Source organism: Mesocricetus auratus, unplaced genomic scaffold, assembly GCF_017639785.1.
Source record: "Mesocricetus auratus isolate SY011 unplaced genomic scaffold, BCM_Maur_2.0 Super-Scaffold_100018, whole genome shotgun sequence".
Lineage (NCBI taxonomy): Eukaryota > Metazoa > Chordata > Mammalia > Rodentia > Cricetidae > Mesocricetus > Mesocricetus auratus.
Window position 1 is genome coordinate 36,614,800 of NW_024429199.1, and position 18,995 is coordinate 36,633,794.

Consider the following 18,995-nt stretch of genomic DNA (forward strand, 5'->3'; position numbering starts at 1 on the left):
CAGAGCCTATGACACCTTGGTGAGATGATTTTTCTCATTATCAGCCAGAGAAAATACTTATAAATACAAATGAAAATTTCATCTGAACAATTTGATTTGCAAAAAGCAGGGAGTACTTTAGGCAGAGAAACCAATGAAGTCTGAATTCTAATGACCTGGGGTTACCAGTGTAGAAAATGCACCTGATTTCATTCCTCTCCAAAACTAGGATAACACTGCTTTTGAGTTCATCTAATCTCTTCATTAGTTTGTCAGATTGGCAGACTCTGTCATATCAGTTAAATGCCTTCATTTTAGTGTATTGGAGGCTTAATAAGGACAGATCTGGCTTTAAGATCATTTTAGTCCAATCTCAAATTACTTAAGAGTTACTAAATAATTGTTGTTTAACTGCTCTGTTATCATTGGAATTCAGTTGCTAACTGTTATCATTCAGACTTTTTAACAGATTCTTTTTTAATTATGTGTGGGGGTTTGTACACACGACTGAGTCGAATGATTTGGACCTGGAATCCCAGCCATTGAGAGCCATCATTGGGAACCAAACTCAGGTGGTCTCTAAGAGCAAATTGTGCTCTTAATGGTTTAAGCCATCTCTCCAACCCTCATTCAAACTTTTTGAGCCAAGACTTGTCTTAGGAAAAACAAATGTTGTATTACCTAATTTACAAGTAATCTTAACTAAACCTTCTGTATTTCTTATTTTACCAAGCACAGTGTCAACCTGGAACCTAGTAGGCATCAAGGAGTAGCACCAAAAATGTAAAATGGATCCTATACCTTTAAAAACATATTATTCAACTATACATATAAAAGCTTCTTGTATAGATATGTAATTGCTTCCATCGTCTCTTGTTGAGAGAAGCCTTTTCCTTGCTGCCACTTGGTTTTTCCCCCCCGCCAGTCGCCTGGGCTCTGCCGCGTCGTAGTTCCCAAATAACACACAAGACGCTGTATTAATTATGAAGCTGTTGGCCTTGCTTGTTTCTTACTGGCTAGCTCTGACTTAATTATCTCATAATTGTCAATCTAAGTATTTTTCTTACAGGCTTCTTATCCCTATGGCGGTTACATCTTGACTCCCTGTGTTTCTCCTACCCAGAGAGTCCTAGTCCCACCTATCTTGCTTCCCTATTGGCCAACAGTGCTTTATTGACATATACACAGGAGTTCCCCAACAGTCTCTTTTGGGGGAGGGGTTGTGAGCCTGGTCTTTAAGGGCTGAATTGTCTTTCCAGCCCTGCTTCCTTATTCTTGACATTCTGTAAGCTGTATGTGTCTTTGCTTTTACTTTACACTAACCTTCTATGTTTTTATTGGTGCTTACTGTAAGTAGACAAAGTTATAGAGAAGTAGACAATGAAAGTATGGACAGTTTAGATTTTAAAAAAGATTTAAGAATATCTGTAACCAGTGAAGCAGTGGTGCTGCCACACCTTTAATCCTAGTACTTGGGAAGCAAAGACAGGCAGATCTCCATGAGTTGAGGCCAACCTGGTCTACAGAGTTAAGTTTCAGGACAGCTAGGGCTACACAGTGAAACCATGTCTCAAAAAATTAAAGAAGAGAGTATCTGTAACTCCAGTACTGGGACTGGAGGCCTGATGATATAGAAATTCAAGGTCATCTTTAGGTTCATGGTGAATTTGAGTTCAGCTTGGACACATAAGACTGTCTCAACAAGGAAAGAGAAAGAGAGAATTGAGAACAGATGACATGTTCAGCTTAAAGCTACTGAGCACAAACACCAGTATATGCACTGAGCTAATGATTCACTTTGTGACAGACATGAGCAGTCTTACTCCACTCTCTTTCTGATGATTTCCCAGAAAATGGAAAAATAAACACAAGTTGAAATGGGGATTTCAAAAGAAAATTCCCACTTCCACATAGGGGATTCTGCTTTCTTACATATAGAAGTATACTTGCATGCTTAAAGATTTTCAAACTGAAGTGATTGGTTGGCCTGAGTGAGACATCCTCATTCTCTTCATGAGATTTTCCTCTCCTGAGCAGTGACATACATTCAGAGGGTGACTGTCAAGTACCACTGTTGTACTTTTGAAAGTGGAACAAGAAGTACTTTCTGAGGAAGACAGCTAGTCCATGGGAAAACTGAGCTAGTGATCAAAACTAAGCACAGGTACTAATGAGTACTTCAGTGTGCCACATCATTGAAGAATGCCAAGGTCACAGCATTCTTTTTTTTTTTTTTTTTTCGTTTTTACGAGACAGGGTTTCTCCATATTGTTTTGGAGGCTGTCGGTCCAGCCCGGCCTCGAAGTCACAGAGATCCGCCTGCCTCTGCCTCCCGAGTGCTGGGATTAAAGGCGTGCGCCACAACCGCCCGGCCTATTTATTATTACAACTAATACAGAGTTTTGGGTTCTTACTGTGCATCAGGTAGGTAAAGAGGATGGACAGATCACTAAAATGTCACTCTTGTTCTAGATACATGTGTGCAGAAGAGTGTGGTATATTGTGACAAATGCTATAACTGGGTTAAACAAAATCCTTTAGGAATATACTGGAGGGATTGCCTGATTCAGTACGCAATAAACATAAGAAACATCGCACTTAATCTTAGAGTGGGTAAGGCCAGAAAGAGTTTCCATTTTACACATAAAGAAGCATGCCTAAAACATGAAGGTAGGACGGTCTATAAATTGTGACTAGTTCCACGATACACTGAGCCCTAGTGGTGTTGGAAATAGAAAGAAAACTGGAAAGTTAGGAAGAAGACAGAGCATAAAGATCCTTGTGTACTCTGTAAAGAAGCCTGGCTTCATCTTGTTACTGATGTAGCACAAGTATTTAACATTCTAGAAAGACTGGCTATAGAAACTGGATCAGAAGGAAATGCAGTTTGAGACTTGACAGGGATCAGAATTCAGCCTGTGAGGTTAAGGAAGGAGTTGTTAATGGACTTGAGGAGGGAGACCTGAGTGTGAGGTAGAGGTAAGACTCACACGTGCCATGGTTGAGTTCTTGGTGAGCCCTGACAGCGTTTACCAGTACAGAACAGACAAGGGAACAACGAATTTTGGAAGTTGTTTTCTGTGTTGATTTTAAGATTCTTCTGTAGGGGGGAAAAAAAGGCATGATTTCTATTTACATGGAAGAAAATAGGAATTTGGGGGTAGATAGTATTTGAGCAGGTATTTGTTCATTCAAGATGAGCTAGGAAGCCAACAAGATAAAACTTAATTTGTGTTTCCCTTATTTCTTAGAACATGGTTTTATTAATTGGTATTATATATCCTTCTATAATGTGTATAGATTTGTCATCATAATTAGACTGATGTCAGAGTACTTTTTCATCATCACTAAGAAACTCTTTTAATCTAACCATTTTCTTTTAGCCCCTGGCAAACACCAATTTGTTTCCTAACAACACTATAATTCTATCACTGAAAATCACATAAGTGGAATTATACATTGTTACCATTTGAGATTAGCTTTTTATTTTGAATTTACCTAGTGCCCATGATCCATGCAAAATGAATCAACAGCCACTCCTTGTTATTGCTGAGAAGCATACTATTGTTGGATATACTACAGTTTACTTAAGTTGACTTTACAAGAATAAAGTTTGGGGTTGTGTGGTGGGTATGCACATGAATGTACCAAGGTAGGAAGTGGAGAATCAGTCTGGTCTCTCTCACTGTTGTGGAGGATTCTGAGGTTTCCTCACTGTTCTCTGTGTTCTTGGACAGAAGTACCATTTTTTAGAAAAGACACATTGCCTATTGCAGCAGAAAAAACTTAACTATTGGAAAAGGTTTGCTTTTAAAAGGTAGCAGAATTGTGTGCAGTTACTTGGGTGAGTTGGTCGGGAGCAGCATGAGATAAATGAAAGTAATTTAAAAAATCACTTATTCACCCTAATAATAAATGAGATGTGGTCATCGGGGGACAGTGAAGTATACCAAATGGTTACTATCAGTCAGAAACCAACATGACACAGAAAATGAGTGTTCCAGTGAGGCAGCACCGATGTGGCATATCAATACGTGAAAGGGGTAAGGACGCTCAAATATATGTGGAAAAGGAGCCTGTGGATGAATACATGGAGAAAGCGGATGAGGTAGTGGCGATAATCATGGCTTTAACATTGAATTTCTGTGTGAAATATGAATACAACTCTGAGCTTAATTTACATAACCCCAAGTTAGAGAACCCAGTCCTTCAAGTTAGGGTATGATTAGACTGTGATATATATATGTGTGTATATATATATAATATATATATATATATACACAACAGTATAGTTCTAGCGTTAACAAGAACCGTTGATACATGTAACAATTTGATTGGACCAAGGGCATTGGAAAAGGCATGGAATGGGTGATTCTTCTTTGGCCTTTGTTTGGCGCAAACTCCTCTCCAAGTCATGTATAGTCTTTAGTTCCCAAAGGTAAAGATAGGTAGATGGTTAGTACATGCATATGTACATACATAAGTAGGTAAGTAGATTTACATCAAACAGTTTGTACATGTTTTCATGTGAAAACAAAAAACAGCTAAACCTTTCCAGAGTTACTGTGCCATTTTACATTGTGCTTAGCAATGTGGGAGAGATCTGGTTTCTCTGTTTCCACCAGCACTTGGTACTGTCAGTATTTTTCATTTCATCAATCCAATAGGTGACATCACAACATTGATTAATTTGTATTTCCCTAATAGCTAATGATGTAAATATGTGTTCATGTGTTTCTTCCATGCTGTCTGTGTATCCTTGATGGTGTGGTACCTGTATTCTAACTGGGTTGTTTCCCTTTACTGAGTTTGGAGATTTCTTTATGCCATCCAGATCCAAGCCCTCCTGTTAGTGATTTGCAAATATTTTCTCCTAGCATGGGACTTCTCTCTCTATCCTCTTAACAGTGTATTCTACATAGAAGAATTTTTGTTTTGATGAATTCTAGCTATTCATTATTTCTGTACATTCTATTTTATCTTTTATGTATTGTACCTCTCTTACCACCCCTCAGCTGTTCTCATCCCTGTTATAAAAGTTGGCTAAAAAGCTTTATATATGACAGTAAAGATACATCATCTATTTTGATTTAATTTTATATTAAAATCTGATGTTTAGGTTGAGGGTTTTTTTGTTTTGGTTTTTACTTGTGAATGACTATTTGTTTCAACATAATTTGCTTTAGAAACTACCCTTCCATTGAATTGCTTTTGCAACTTTGACAAAAATCACATGGCTGTGATTGCAATGGTCTATTTCTGGATTTTTCTATTCTTTTTCTCTTTGAATCTGTCCTTCTCACTAGTATCATACTACTTTTATTACTTTAACTACATGGTAACTTTTTTATTTTGGCCATTCTGTTTCTTTTTTATATTAAAAAAATGCACCACTGGGATTTTGTTAAGAATTATGCTACATTTGTAGGTCAGTTTTGGAGAAAACTTAGATTCTTATTTTATCTACTCAGTAGTATCTGAATGTAGTATCTCTTGCCTTTTGTTGTTGTGTCTTTTTGTTTTGCTTTTTATTTCATCAGAATTTTGTAGTTTTTAGCATGTAAACCATATATTTTCATTGGATTTACACCTAGACTTTACAAGCAATTGTAATTGGCTATTATGTTTTAAATTTTGATTTTTAATTGTTCATTGTTAACATATATCAATATAGTTGGTTGCTGGGGATACAGATTGTGTTCTGAGACTTTTGAAAACTACTTTTTTTTTAAAGTAGATTCTGTGAGTTTTCTGTGTACTTGTGAGCACAGGCCATTTTAATTCTTTCTCCATTTGTGTGCCTTTTATTTCTTGTCTTGCCCTACAACTTAGGCTAGCTCTTTTCAGGTTTTAGGATATATTCAGTCTTTGACCACTAAGGATGTATTGGCTACATTGGTTTTGTAGGTGCTATTTATCAGTTCCCTTTCTAGCTCTGGTTTGATTAAAAGTTTTTTTGTTTTTTTTTTTAATCGGGACTGGAGAGATGGCTCAGAGATTAAGAACACCGGCTGTTCTTCCAGAAGTCCTGAGTTCAATTCCCAGCAACCACATGGTAGTTTATAACCATCTATAATGAGATCTAGTGCCCTCTTCTGGTGTGCAGGAATACATGCAGGCATACAGGTTTTATACATAATTAAATAAATCTTTAAAAAAAGTTTTTGTCATGACTGGGTCTTGGACAATGTCAGATACTTTTTGTACATCAGTAACTGGTTTTTAAACATACACTCTGCAGTGTCTGAAATAGATTATGAGACTAGAACAAAGATGTAAGAAAAGAGACTATATTGAAAATGATTGCAGTGAGCCAGATGAGAGGCAATAGTGGCTGGAACCAGGGTAGTAACGATGAAGGGTGAGAAAAGGTCAGATTTTGGATGTGTTTCAAGCCCTGTGTGGGCAGGAATTGCTGATGAATTATATGTGAAGCATGAGAGGAAATTCAAGAATGACTCCCAAGGGTTTTGGCTCAAGCAATTGGAAGTGTGGACCTGCTGTTGACTGAGTTGGGAAGAGTCGGGAAGTGGCAAGTTTAGACTGGGCTAAGCAATCGGGAACTTGCTTTTGAACACGCTGGCCCTGAAATGCTGTCTAGACATATAATTCGTAAGATCAAGTAGGCCTTTCATTCAGTACTTAGTGGAATTTAGGTAAGAAATTCAAGCTATAAATACAAATTTGTCAGTTGAGATAATATAGATAGGTTTGTTATGGATTGTAATTCCTTTCTGTTTAGTATACTTCATTTGGTAGCAAACTGAAGAACTTTGTGAACGTGTGGATTGGTTCTATTTACCAACAGACAGTTGAATGTTAAGAACACCAGAAATTGCATAGTTGGGAGATAATTTTGAGGATGGATATTTTGAAGATTACATTTATCTTGAACCATGCTTATTTGGTAGATGAATGGTTGTAATATTACTCATCTAATAGTTTTTTACTAATATTTTTACTAATAATCCAGAGCTTTGTCCTAAGGTTTATAAACTGAAGTAGCCCTATGTGTATTGTGAAGAGCTTGACACTGCTATTCAGTCCCGAGCTGGTATTCCCTGACAGCGTTTCTTGTACATAAAGCCATTCAGAAAGACAGGAAAAATGTGAAACAGTTGACAAGGAGAGATGCAGCTGAGAATCACCTGAAGGGAAAGAGTTTCCTCAGTCACAGAGACTGAGGAAAGGCAGCCACATTCGACCCGCCGCAGATTTCTTTACACTTAACTTCTGGACAATAATTTTTTCCATAGTATAACTAAATTTTTATTAAAATATATATGAAGCTGGAGAGGTGGCTCCACAGTTAAGAACACATAAAACTGAAATAAGTAAATCTTTCAGAAATCAAACACATAGCCAGGTGTGATAGCACATACCTTTAATCCCAGAGGTGGGTGGATCTCTGAATTTGAGGCCAGCCTGGTCTATGTAATGAGTTCTAGACCACCCAGGCTTCATACTGAGATGTGGTCTCATAGTATCTCAAAAAAGTGAAGTAAAATAAAAGGAAAATCTAATCAAAAACAAATAAAAATACCAAAATCCAAAGTGAGTCCCAAAGATGGCAGCACCTGTGGCAATGTCCTAAACAGAAGGCAGACTCTACTGGGTAAACAGAAGGTGTTGTCACTGAGTTAACAGAAGCCTATGCTCAGCACTCCTCAGGAATCTTGAAAGTCAGGTTTCTGTGTGCCAGGAAAACCATCACCTCCCTATCTGCTCCAGTGGTCAATTACCTGTGGGCAAGGGCATCTAGTTCAGGATTATCTTTCTGGACAGTATTTTTAAAGCACCATCATTTTTTCCTGCTGTAACTGATTATTTGCTATAGCATAATATTTTCTTACTAGTGATTTATATGTTGCTGGCACTGTTTATTTACTCTTACTTGTAGGATTTACCAGCATATATTGATAATTACCTGTTAAGTTTTCAGTATTTTGTACTAAGTTTTAAATATTTTCTTTTTCTTTCGGAAATAGGAAAATTCATTGAGTATACTGCAAGGATTCAGCAAATGTCCAGTTAACAGAGCTACCTGTCCCAAATAGTCCTTTAACACTGTAATACAGTGCTTTAGCACATGGAAAATTATTGAATATTTATGAATGAATGATGCACACAACCTACCAAAAGTTTAAAGCTAGTACATGTACTTGACTTTGAAAACAAATGCATTTGAGTCCAGCTTGTAATTGGGTATCTTTTCTGAGTAGGGCCTTCATGCTTTTAAATCCCACTACTGGAGAGTGCACCCATGATGACACCATCACCAGCCCAAGCCCAGTGAGGCATGCATTTTGCCTTTTGCAATTCATCTTCTTTGGTCCAGAACACTGTTGAATGGATTGCACATTGCAGATGGTAGTCTGGGCTCATTGAATAGAATACATAGTAGCATGTCTTTTAGGAAATTTCTGTGGTCTATTTTCTATCTAGTCCTCTCCATTTGCAAGTAAATGGTTATTATGCTTATAAAACATTTCCATACACTTATTCATTTTGAGCTATATAAGACAAAAACCCTGAGGCTTTAAATGACAGGATAGTATTAATCTCTAAGTACTATTTGTGCACGGGTACACATGTATGTAGAGGCCAGAGGAGCACCTCCAGTGATTCTTATTCCTTAGAAGCCTATCCACAGTGTTTTTGAGACAAGATCTCTTACTGGCCTGAAGCTCACCAATTCAGCTAGGCTGGCTAGACATAAAGCAAAGGGATCCCACCTGTCCCTGCCTCCTAAAGGCTGGGATTGCAAAGTCAGGTCACCACTCCTGGCTTCTCCAAAATATCTGTACTGGGGATCAAACTCGGGTCCTTCCAACTGAGCTGTCTACTAGCCCTAAAATATTTTCATTCCCAGGTGTATAGTGTATGTGTGGAGTGTGCATGTGTACATACCCGTGTACAGATTACAGATAAGTAGTCTATTACAGACTAATAGGAGTATATGGTGCTTTCTGATAATGTTGACACCAAGATAAGAATATTTAGTGACTTTGTTTAAGCATCTTAAATAAGCATCTTGAGTCATTTGACTGATACCTGTCACTTAATGTTATCAAAAGCTTTAAACTTCCTCTTTATTTGGCCTTCTTGATACTTAAAACAAACAAAACATTAAGAAAAAAAACAGGTCTCCTATAGCCTAAGCTGGCCTTGGATTTTGCAAGTATTGGAATGCAGGCATGAACCAGTACAATGAGCTTGATTTGATACCAGTTCTTATGTGCTTTCATGGAACTTACCTTCTTGGCTTTTTTTTTCCCCAAGTTTTCTTCTTAGCTTTCCTCTTTTGCATTCCCTAGGTCAAACCTCTCAGTACCAATCAACTATAAAATCCCTTGCTTCTTATAGGAAGGATGGGATGTGATCCAATTTGTATTTTTGGCAGTTAGTAGGTCTGTTGCAATTGCTTAGAAAAGCAATTGTTGAGTAGGACAAGATATCAGATAGGAAGTTGTTCATTGCTTATCAAGGTACAACTGAACCAGTTCTTTAAGGAGGGAATAGAGGGATGGACACAAGAAACCTTGGGAGAGATCAGTGAAAATTTGCCACTAATTATATGAAGATAGCAAAGAATCATAGATAGTACTCTGGGGTTCCTGGCTTCAGAGCCTCACTACTTATAATGAATAGAAATGTATTGGGTAGGAGGCAGAGTTTTAGTTGTTTAGACTGGTAGTGTGTATTGTCGGGATGCTGGTTTACTTGTTCCAGACCCACCCATTCTCTCCTTCACTGTCTGAATTCCATTGCTGTTAGTCTAAGAGCGTCCTTTAGGAAAAAGTATGTTCTTTTTAATCATAGCCAGCAGCAGAGCTTAGTTCATGTGGAGAGCAATTCCTTATTTCCTACCCTCATTCCTAGTCTCCTTGGCATCTCTGTGCCCTATCTGAAGATGACTATACCAATACCACCACCACTGTCATCTCACCCCACCTCCAGGCCATAGGTAGATTAGTTTTTATAGTTTTATGTGATATAAGTGGAGCAAGTTGTTAGAGCTATTTGAAGAAACTGCAACTAATAGTAATCAGTGAATAAATATGACACCATTCATATCATATCACTAGGTAAAACTACTTGCATAAAGTAATTAAAACCTAACCTGCAAATCTGTATTTATAGATATTATATGGAGATTTGAAAAAAATCTACATCAGGTATGTTATAAATCTATAATAATAAATATATATTTTAGTACCAAGTATTTCTTTATGTTTCATGTTTCTCTGCCTTCTGAAATAGAGAACTTTATACACATGTGCCTACTTTGCATATTAAATCTTTTATAAAAAACAGAAATGGTGTTTCCTTTAAATCCAGATTTGAATCCCAAGTCCTGCCACTAAACTGTGTGAGAGCTATAGAATATAGGCACATGTTATAGGCACTTAGCAGATACTATAGAATGAAGCATTTTATTACTGCTTTTAAGGTATCTTAATTAATAACTCATGAAATTCCTTACTACCTAGTAAGTAAGCTTGTCCATTCTTCACTTGATCTTAGCCAAAAGGCTGAGAAGCGATAAGCTGGTCGATTTTTAATGAGTAGTGGTGTCTATGGTCTCCTTGGGGTGTTAGAATATCCATTTTAGCTGCTTAGTGGAAATTTGGCCTTCTTAATATATTTTCTGGTACTTGAAGTTGCAAAACAAAAGTATAATATTGAATTCCTGAGAGCATTTTTCTTATTTTGTATACTTTGTGTCTATCCTATATTTAAGCACATAGTCTTTGTCACTAGAAGAGCAGAGCAGTGAGAGAGAAATGATGAATTGTAGTGTTTGTTGGTCCACGGGAGCATTAGTAATTCTGACTATAGTGACTATGTGGACTGAAGCAAAGGAACAGGATTCAAGGAGGTCTAACTACAGTTGGTTTTAAAGAAGTACTTTTAGTGTCACTGTGGAGAAATAACATTCTAAGCAAAAGCAGTGGTCGCTGAAGGAAGAAAAGGGGGCTTAGATACGTTCACAAAAGCCTAAACAGGTTCCTAAAGACACAGGGACTAATGGGAAATAAAAGATAGATTTTAAGACAACAAGTAATAAATGGTGGTGAGGATGTGAACAAAAGGAAATCCTTATATATACTGCTAAGGTATTCTAGAAACTATGGAAGTCAGTGTGAAAGCCTCTCAAAAATCTAAAACGGATCTACCATATAACCCAGCCCTACTACTCCAGTATTTGTCCAGAGGCCTCCAAGTCAACAGTCACAGGTGTAAACAGAGCAATGGATAAAGAAAATGTGGTATATGTACACAAATGGAATGTTTTCAACCTACAAGAACAGAGTTTCATGGTTTGCAGACAATGGGTGTAACTGGAAAGAATCATAGTAAGTAAACGAAGCCAATCCAAGTCTGAGGCCTGGAGTGCAGTCACAGCACAGCATAAGGCATGCATGGGATGCACGTCTGGAACCATGCCACCCGGAGGTGAAAGCAAGACGATCTGTCAGCTGCCGGAGAGTTTGACTGACCCAGCCTGGACTATGAGAGAGTCTGCCTTTTCTTCTTAAGTCGCATTCAGTAGAGAGAGTTTATCTGAATCACAGGCTCCTCAAGATGCCTGAGGTGGAAGTTGAAGGAGAGGTACATATGGAAATGAAAAGGCTTAAATTTTAGTTGAGTCCTAACAGAACGTCTCCCTCTGTTAGGCAAAAGTGTCAGCATCGCCTTTTCCTTCAGCACCGTGAGGCAGCTCTCATGTTGTGCTTTAGGTGTGATGTCTCTGTTCAGTTGTACATATCACCACTTTGGAATTGAAATTTGTAATTGTTGGGGGCTCCTGCTAGCACTTTTTTGTGTGTTAGGTATTAATTTTAAAAAATCACAAATAAGGCTAGGCTATGCATGGTGACTCACGCCTTTGATCCCAGCACTCTGGCAACAGAGGCAGGCAGAGCTGTGAGTTCAAGGCCATCCTGGTGGACATACAGTAAGACCCTGTCTTTAATTAAAAAACAAACAGTAGCTGTGTTGTTTCACTATCGTTTTCCCTACTAGTCATTTACGCTGTGTGTTTGAAACCTCTTTTCATTCACTGACCAAACTCTCCCTGTCTTCTCATGGGTCTGCTGGACCCAGTCTCTGTTATAATCACTCTCTCAGTTCCACTATTATGCATGCATCCATGTTCAGACACATCTTTAATCACCAGCGCTTTATGCATTCAGAACCACTGGGAGGGAATCTGTAGCTTTCTTAAGACAACCAAAGGGTCCGTGACCTCTAATGTAGTAAACCCCGACTGGAAAAGGAATAGGGACAGCGTTTAGTGGGAGTAGCAAGTGGGAAAGGAGCCTAGTCTATATTGTTTCTTAATTGTGTTGTTTCAGTTGTGGTTTCTTGTATTTTTCTTGTTGGCCTCTTACTAAGTAGACTAGGGTGTAGAGGGTAAGACCTGCCTCAGCAGTTTGAATAGAGTAGCTTTGTGAATTAATTCTTGCTGAGCAGCTTTGGTGTATGCTTGTGACAGTGTGTGTAAGATGACTAAGAAGTTACAGGAGATACTGAAAGAGGCAGGGACGAAGAGGGTCCTATCTCACAGAAAATGCAAATGCCAGCCTTGGTGAGAAAGAGTCCCTTAAAGAACAAGTAACTAGACCTTAGAGACTTTCAATTCTTTCTTGAATTTATAATTGAATTGTTTTAAAACTTGTAGCCTTAGGTAACTACTTCAGAACATAAAGAAGAAAAGGTGAACTTTGAGGACCTTTTTTTTTTTTTTTTACAAATCCAAGCATATCATGATAGTGAAATAGATTAAAGACTACAGACAAGTCTCAGGAAAGTTGATGAAAAAAATGCTTAATGAACTTATCAAATGGACTCCAGCATTACATCACTAGAGTAATACTGCAGATTAATTCATGTCAGTGGTGAACATGGGTGTGGATGTCTTGAGGGATGCCAAAAACTGGAATAGGGAATTTCAACATTTGTTTTACTAAGAGTTCTTAGTAAAGCATGACTAGAGAGACATTCCTAAGTTTTCACATCTCAGACCAGAAACCACCATTTGTTACTAGAAATGGTAATATGCTAGAATTGCCATTTTGGTATTTAGTAAAATGCTAAATTTCTAGTAAAGAGTCACAAATCAAGTCTATTGAGATGTTGCTTATAATGGCACAGGAGGCTGAGACAGAATGTTAACAAGTTTCAGGCCAGCCTTGGCTATATAATGCCTCAAACCTCCCTGACATCCTCCTTAGCCCCAACATTACTGTACGTAATATTGTCATGGAAATACTATGTAATACAGTTAGACCAAAACAATAAAATAAAATCAAGTATTATTGAAAGGGGGAGAGAAATGTACTAATATTTAATATTGTATACATAGAAAAAAGCAAAGAAAATAGCTGAAATGTTGCTATGAGTAGTTTTTCAATATGATAGGTAGTTACAAAATTAAAAATACATAATGTTGCTGAGAGGTGGTGGCACATGACTAGTCAACAGGTCCTGAGTTCCAGGACAGCCAGAGCTGTTACACAGAGAAACCCTGTCTCAAAAACAAACAAGTACATATTATTTTGTCTACAGTGCTTTCCCTCCTTGGGGTCTTTAAAGTGAAAGCCCCTGTGAGAGTTAGTGACAGGGAAGCTCTTCAGCTCCCCCCCTTTTTTTTTTTGATTTCTGAAGACTGTACAAGTAAAACCCTGTATCTCCATTTTGAGTAGTATGCTTCCATGTTAAGTTTTTTAACTATTTTGAAAGAAAGTTGTGGTAATGATTACATTTTAAGTAACTATGGTTTTTTGTTTTTGTTTTTTTCCTTAAATTCCTTGCAGCTTGTGACACTTGCTTTATACTTGGTAAATGGCAGAGGAGTTGTAATATGACCTTAGAGCCATATTTGGTAAATAATAATTTTCTGTGGAACCCACAGTGCTATCAGTAAGAGGGAGATTATTGCCCATCTGTAGTAGAAGGCTATTCTTTGTCTTAACTGCATAAAGCCTTAAGTTCTGTCTTGAACTAATTGCTTTCTTCGAGTTGTGTTGTTGGTTTTGGTTTTTAAGTTCTGTATCCCAAAGCTACGTTTTAACAAGACTGTTGTTGTGCCTATGTTCTCCTCTACTGGGAGAGAAATTTTTGTTGTTATTCACTACAAACTATCCTTGTATCCTAAATGTGCATTTTTACAACCTTTATCTTCAACTTTGAGAATTGAACTGTCATGTAGTTATTGTGAAACCAGTGTTGATAAATCAGTTACATCTCTTGGAATGTGATACAGTTTAATTACTACTAAAGCTTATTAAACATAGCTGTTGCTTTAGCATTTGTGAAAAATGAAAGCTTAAGTATACCTACCTCTTCAGAGCAGAAATAAAGCAAACAGGAAAAGAATATGTCTCGTACTTTAGTAATGCAGAAGAATGTACTAGAACCCTTATATGCAGCAGACTTTAGGGGCTTATGAACACAAACAAGCAAAGTCACATGGCAGCTCAGAAATGAACAGCTGTCTACCATTTGATAAAAACAGAACTTGGGGTGAGAAAATTTTAATTCAAGGCCATATCACTTTGAGCCAAGGTTCCTGTCTTCCAGGATTCTTTTCTCTACAACATGCCATCAGAGCATGGAAAGCTTTCATTTTCTACCTCCCACCCCCTCAAAAAAGTACTATTTACTGTGTTTGCACTAGAAATGCAGGGAGTTTACTTGTTAAACCTTTATCCACACGGCTTCATCTTTGTCCCATTGCAGTGCTCATGTTTGATAGAACAGAGATTTCAGTTTACTGCTGCAGGATTCATTTCTAAGAGGAGCTTCTAAAGGAAGGTGCCAGCCTCCTGAGAATCAAGTGCAAGGATATCTATCATTCCAGGTCTCTGGAAAACTAATTAGTGCATTGTCTACCACTAGCCTGCCATTTCTCTAATTTTGTAGTTGCCAGTTTATTTTTGTTTTGCCGTGGGCCTGAGAAAAAAATTTTAACGAATGACTCCATTTTGGTGGTGGGAAAATAATTTCCAGTGGGTTAAGAGGCATATCTTGTGAATTGTTCTTTGCCGCCTCTCTTACATTACCAGGTGCTTTTGATGACCGGAACTTGAGCCAGATGTGGTAGATCCCAGCACTGGGGGGGCAGAGGCAGGTGGATCTCTGTGAGTTTGAGGCCAGCCTGATCTACAGATTGAGTTCCAGGACAGCTAGGGCTACACAGAGAAACCCTGTCTGGAACTTGGAATTGAGTTTATTGCCTGAATCTATCTAAAACATTCCTAGGAAGCCTCTGAAACATCTCTGACCTTGGAAATAAAAGATGATGTCAAGGGAGGAGTAAAATAACCTGAGAGTGGAGGGTTCATAATTCCAGTTTTGTCACTCACTATTGGTCTTGCTGCTTCTCTGTTACAGTCACGCTGACCTCTGGCAGGCAGACTGCTGTGCAGAACCACTGCAGACTTCATAAAGGCTGCCCTTCACTTCCCGAACTGGGGGTTTGGGAACAAGTTGGGCAGATGAAGAGTGTGCCTTGCCGAAGTGCATGGCTTCCTCTGGCCACTATACTTAAGAAACCTTTGAGACTTCACCCTGTCCCCCACCCCACCCCCATCTCAGAGTGTTGTCTCCTCACATGCCCACCTCTAGTTTACTGTAGCTTCTCTTCTGCTTTCAAGGCTCCAGACGCAGTTCCTGGACCTGCCCTGCAAAAGAAGTACGCAGTAGAGATGAGCTCACTGCAGTTACTTAGTTAAACATCTGTAAGCTGCAGATGAGCCAGCCAAGGACAGCTACAGTTTGAATTTTTATATTTCCAGGTATGCAAAAGTCGGGCATTTAAGCATAGGCTGTGTGATCTGTAACTACACACAGTTCACAACTTAGAGCTCTCTGGCTTTAAAACCAAGTGACATAGTAACCACCCTAACATCTAGTAATACATGGCTAGCATTGACTTGTCGCTTAACTTTTGCCTGAGTATTTCTAGTTTAATTTGTTTGCTAATAGTGACAAACTAATGTAAAAGCATTTTAAGAGAAATAACACTGAAGTGCTATGTAGTGAAGCCCTGCAAATATGCAAAATAGTAGTCTGGTTTTCATTGAAAAGTAAGCATTGACAGCAACCATCCTTCTCTAAGGTTCACATGTAGGACAAGAAGTGTTGGGAATTACATGAGTCAAGCAGGTTCTCCTTTTCAGTGCATTCCCCAGTCATTGGAAATGATAGTTTCCAATTTGCTGTGTTTACATGGTATATTTATAGATACTTAGTGTATGTGTATGTGTATGTGTGCACAAGTGCTTGAAAGAACCCAAATAGGAAAGTGAAAATTTATGATGATTGTCCCTTTTTCACTAAAATGGTGAAAGCTGGGGTTTTCTAGTACGTTAGATTTTAACCAAGAAAGCTACTCAAATGATTAAGGGAGTCAAGTCAGTTGTGTTTGGGACTTTTAAGGGCATTAATTATTTTCGCCTGTTGATAGATTCGAAACAGTATTTATAAAACAATTAGTTACTGAGTAGATAGCCATGGGTATCTTTTGAGTTTAACTTCATCTAAGCCAGAGATGATCCAAAATTGAACAAGGGGATTCTGTATTCCAGCTGTGGGTTTTACCAGTGATCCTAGTGTTCCATTGTGTTTGACTCCTTCTCGTTCCTTCTTCAGTGTTAATGCATAATGAGTTGTCATAGGAGCATTATATGCCAAATTACTTACGGAATTAAAAGAACCATGGCTCAGAGATGTTGGGTTACAACTAGAAAGGGAGCAACTATAGTTACATTGAGTGTCGTTAGCCTATTAAGTGAACTAAATGAAGAAAGGAAATGTGTGTGAATACCAAGTCTTGCCATTTTCAGAGATGTTAATGGTGATTACTAATGGTGAAATTTTCTATGCTGTTGAACATACATTGTGTGTAAGACACTGCCAGCTACAGTAGGGCTATGGAAATGAGTAGCCATTGCTTTCTGTGAGCATACAGACAGATACACTGGACCCTCTGCTACCTCAAATACTGTACCAACCATTGATCAGAAATTAGCCTGTCCAGGTTGCATACGTACTTTTAACATATACAGATTCTTGAAGATCATTATTCCCCAAACATTAGATTAACAAATATTTGCCTAGGATTTACATTGTGTTTGGGTATTAGAAGTAATTTAGGGTGTGTATTGGTTGTATACAAAAATATGCCTCTTTCCATAAGATACTTGAGCATCTTCTCATTCCAGTGTCTTGGAGGGGTGGGAGTGGGGGGTCCTGAACTAATCTTCCTTGGATATTGAGAACAAGTATAATATAAAATATAATTGAGATATAAACCATGTTGTGAGAGTGCCAGAGAGACTCGTCTTTGTGAAGAAGGCTATCTTTCTACTGAGCACTGAAAGATAAGATTTTAGCAGGGCTGTTTTTTTTTTAAATTACAAATAGTTTGGTGTGCTTAGAGGATAGTTGGAATTTGGTGAGAAATAGAGCTATGCTATACGTGTTTCAAATGTGAAGGGCAAAGAGTATGGACTTGATTTAATAGGTAATGGAAATCAGTTGAAGACTTAAGTAATTGATTGAAGACTTCTTAGAGCTAACTGTGAATGTAAGTCAGTGAATCCTTTGGAGAGGCTGTAGCAGCGTGAGTATTGAGACTGGAGTTGAGAGTTGGAGATTGTGCAGTGGTTAGCCTAATAAAAGATAGTATCCATGGTTCTGTCAGGGGTTTGAGATGAGGGTTACTTGAATTTCCCTTTAATCTTCACGGTAGGAATATTATGAGAAATAACTAAAATAATATATATTAGAATATAGTATAGGACCCTGGCACATAGTAAATGCTGAACCCCAGTAATTACACTGTAAGCTCAGGGGAGGAAGTATCATTTGTCTACCTTTTGCATATGATAGCCTTCCATAAAGGAGTTGTGTACGTCTTATAAAATAGGCAGGCCATAGTTTTTACCCAAAGGCTAACTCAAGGTGAAATGTTTACTCAAATCTCAAACTAAGTAAGTTGTACTCATCTACCTATGAGTTTATTTGGTTCAAAGAAAGGTAAGGCGTAATAAGAGTTTCCCCAAGAAACATTTCCTTAAGCTTCATTCAGAGACACGAGATGGCCAGTTGGGACTGTGTTTCCCTCTTATTTGGAGACTTCATTAAGATCGCCTTCATATATTTTAGGAAGTTTTTATTGAACTAGGTTTCTGTACCACTCTTGAGATGCCCCATAGTTCTAGCTGCCTCTCTAAATTCCCTCACCCTCCCTACCTGATCCTCCCATTCAAGTTCTCCTTCTCTGCTCCCAGTCCACTCATAAAATCTGTTTGTTTCCCCCTCCCAGTGAGATTCATGTCATGTCACCCACCCCTCCCCTGTCCCTTCCTCTATACCCAACCTCTCTGGGTCTATAGATTATAACTTGATTATCATTTACTTAATGGCTAATGTCCATATATAAGCAAATATATACGGTATTTATCTTTCGGGATCTGGATAACCTCACTCAATATGATTTTTTTTCTAGTTCCATTCATTTGCCTGCAAATTTCATGGTGTCTTTTGTTTTTTAACAGCTGAGTAACACCCCATGGTGTAAATGTACCACATTTTCTTTATCAATGTTCGTGTTGAGGGACATCTAGGTTTCCAATTTCTATGAACAGAGTAGCAATGAACATTGATAAGCAAGTGTCCTTGTGGTAGGGTGAATGTCTTTGGGTGTATACCCAAAAGTGGATAGTATTTTTCTAAAAAAAAAAAGAAGAAGAAGAAGAAGAGGAGGAGGAGGAGAAAATAAACAAAGCTAGGAAGCTGGGTATGGTGGCACACACTGTAATCACAGCCCTAGGATCCTGCTTGACATAGGAGGGTCAAGAGTTTGATGCCAGCCTGGGCTACATGAAGAGACTCTTATCTCCCAAATGGGCTACATGGAGAAACTAATGAAAACAAGCAAGTAAGAAAGATTACAAAATTGAAACTACATCTTTGAAAATTACCTTCAAAACCTTCCCTAT

The 18,995-nt window shown here is 38.1% G+C and overlaps 1 protein-coding gene and 1 pseudogene across 4 annotated transcripts in view; one reads left to right on the plus strand and one right to left on the minus strand.

Annotated features, from left to right (window-relative positions):
- Tab2 (TGF-beta activated kinase 1 (MAP3K7) binding protein 2) overlaps positions 1-18,995 on the plus strand; it is a 51,375-nt gene that overhangs the window by 6,839 nt on the left and 25,541 nt on the right. The window lies entirely within an intron of this gene.
- On the minus strand, positions 10,383-10,526 carry LOC121132940 (annotated as a pseudogene).